Source organism: Gavialis gangeticus, unplaced genomic scaffold (genome assembly GCF_001723915.1).
Source record: "Gavialis gangeticus isolate Ggan-Ray unplaced genomic scaffold, GavGan_comp1, whole genome shotgun sequence".
Lineage (NCBI taxonomy): Eukaryota > Metazoa > Chordata > Crocodylia > Gavialidae > Gavialis > Gavialis gangeticus.
Window position 1 is genome coordinate 2,674,373 of NW_017729027.1, and position 3,243 is coordinate 2,677,615.

At 44.9% G+C, this 3,243-nt stretch overlaps 1 protein-coding gene across 2 annotated transcripts in view; it reads right to left on the minus strand.

Moving 5' to 3' along the window:
• The window catches only part of ORC3 (origin recognition complex subunit 3), a 100,104-nt gene that overhangs the window by 96,321 nt on the left and 540 nt on the right, over positions 1-3,243 (minus strand). The window lies entirely within an intron of this gene.

The window sequence follows — 3,243 nt, forward strand, 5'->3', positions numbered from 1 at the left end:
CAAGACAAGTTTTTTTCCCCCCCAGTCAACATGGGGGGAAGCCTCATCTTAGATTTGAGTACTGGCCTGGGCCTGGAACCAAAGACAGAACTTAGCACTGCCCGCCCCAGGCCAGGGTGGCTCATGTGGCGGGGGGGGAAGCTGCCTGGGGGGGGGGGAAGCACAACCAGAAACCACATGGTGGAGAGCACAAGGAAGACAATGCAGCCTCCTCCTCTCCTCTCCCATGCTGCTTACCTTCTGCTACTTCTTTAGCTCTGAGCCTGAAGCTGCTGCTGCTGCTTCTGCCTGGCTAGGCTGGAGCAGGGCAGTGTGAGAGGAGCAGGCAGCAGGGGTCAGGCACAGGGATGGTGAGGGAGCAGGCAGGGAGGGAAAGGGGCAAGAAGTCTGGTCCCTCCTCTCCAATAATTAGATTCTATAAATGGAAAATGATTATGAATTTACTGGGTAAACACAGTATCTAATATTAAACTTCTCCTGCTAAACTGTTTTTATGGGACACACATATTTTTGGTTGGCTGAGAATGGTAGAAGGCCTTTTTGATCTTCAAGTCTTATCTCAATTAAAGCCTTGAAATTATTTATTGTATATCCCTCCCTATCCAAGTCTCAGAGAGGCTTATGATAAATCATATACAGAAAGGAATCCCTAAACAACACCCCAACACTCTTGAACTCTAACTCTCCCCTTCCTTCCAACCACAATTTCCCTGTCCAAACCCCCATATAAGCAAACCCTCCTGCCAATCCCAACCAATACTCACATCCAGATACAAGAATCCTTTTTCCTCAGCCCCCACCCTCCATTCCCACCATGCAGCCCACACCATCCTCCAAAGTCCCCTTCAAGTCTACACCCCCTGTCCTAGTACAGGGTATAGATGAATAATTTCTGAAGGGAAATTTATCACATATTTTACTCTGTAGTAAGGAGCTGACACAATCAAGCTCTCCTAATGCCTGCCAAGGGTGGATAGCTTGAAACACCAGGATATCAGGGTGTAGGAAAGACAGCCAGCACTGGGTAGACAGCTACCCCAGATGAAAAAGACTTTTTCATATACTAAGTTTATTGCAAAGGGAAAATACTACATATTTTTACAGGGTAACACTACCCAGTATTCAAGAGATTTATATTACAGTGGAACTGTGCATCATGCATTTGCCCTACTTTTACCATATAGTAAAGTCAATTTATTACACAGTAAACACGCTACATGTCTGCATTCTTCATAACCTGATGCAAAAACCTATTTTGGTAGGAGTCTTTCCATTCACTTCAATGGACTTTAGATCAAACCTATACCAAGATCAAATTCAAAGCTCAGATTCTAAAACGAAGAGTGTGTGGATCAAGAGAAGCACTTGCACGAAATTATGAAACCTAAGGGACAAGGTTTTGGACAGATGAAGCAATGGAGCACAGCAGGATGGTCCATGCTTTGCACTGAATACTATTTGTAGACACGGGGAAGGTGTCTATTATATTTATTTATTATTATTCATGAAGTTTTCTCCTAACTGATGATTACCTTAAGATATTCTTGAATTCAGCACTGACTGCAATTTAGAAAATTAAACTTTTAATAACTAGTGCAAGCATGGGCCAGCAGTGCAACAGTATTTTGGTATATAAATATCCAGCATCATGTCTATTTCCCCGCTGTTACATACAGAGTGGATAAATATATTAAACTTCATGTACTTCACATGATGTATATAAAGTATATTGCCATAACTCCATTGTCCCAGTCCCTTTACTGGGATAAGAATTATTCATTTCTATGCTGTATTTTCCATCCTTCAGAGCAGGGAAACATAATATATCTATGTGTCCCCTAACTTAGGGCAATAAAAGATAATCGGAGGTATACAAGGACAGACTGAAAACACTAAGACTCTTCAGTGTAGAAAGAAGACTGAGGTGGGATGACAGAGGTCTATAAAATCATGAAGAGTATGGATAAGAGGAATAGAAAACTGTTATTCACCAAATCCCAGAAGACAGGAACTAGGGGATACCTGCTGAAATTATCAAGAGGCAGGTTTAAACAAACAAGACACATCATGCAGTTAACTTGTGGAACTTGTTGCCATAGGAAAAAATTCACAGAGGACCAGGCCACTGGGAGCTGTTGAACAGAACAATCAGAGATGTATCCTTTGATATCCCTGGGCATTTATACACATAGTTTTTTGTCCTGCAACACACCAGAGATCCACAGCTTTGGAGCAGACTCAATTAATCAGTCTGCTGCGCATGCGAGCTGGTGTGCACTGCACAGCATCTCATGCAGTTGTATAAAGCAGCAAAATGTGCATCAGCACGCAGAAAATGGAAGCAGTACACTTTTGAACTAAAGCACCTATGTGCACCAGCGCCATTTTCTCAGCGCTGACGCGCTTTTCCCCCTTTATGCAACTGCAAGTGTTGCAACGCCAGGCGCTCACATGGGTAAATACCCCCTTGAAGCTGGCTGACCTCAGAGAAAAAGACAGGGAACAGATCCTTCTAGATGTGTCCCATTCATATTCTTTCTCCTTATGTAGTAGGGGCCAACCTTTGTTTGGTCAGAGAGCCACAAATTAGTTTCAGACCCTCTTCAAGTGCCACTGTGATTCTACCTTTCTCAATCTCTTGCTGCTCTGCTTTTGTTCCATACTTGGTGCTCCCTGCCCAATCTCCCACTCTGCTTTCTACTTCCTTCCCCATCTGTTCCTGTGTTGCCTGCCCCACCTCATCTGTTGAGTGCTACATACAGAGATTACCCATGCCACTTGTGGCATGCATGCAGCAGGTTGGCCACCCCTGCTCTAAAGCATCTACTACTTGCCACTATCAAGAGACAGGCCTACTGTGTTGTGCCATGATAGCAGGCCTAGGCCCACCAGGAACTACAAGCCCCCTCCCATCCCTTAATAGCTAGAGGGAAGCCACTAATTCCACTACTAATTATGTTGGACAAAAATGATACACCAGGAACAAGACTACAGATTATTGGTTAATACCCTCGTACCAAACTGACCGATGGAAGATTCCTTCCTGACCCCAAATGTGGGGATCAGTCTGACCCTAACTGGGAGTAGGGGTCCCCTACATACCCTCCAGCCAGGGTCAGACACAGATGGCACAGGGCTCCAGGGCACAGTGCCCTCCTAGCTGCAAGCCTCTCTTTCAACTTTCTGGGTGCAAACAAACGTGGGCAGCAAACACAGGGCTGCAGTGCGCGGCGGGGGGGAGGG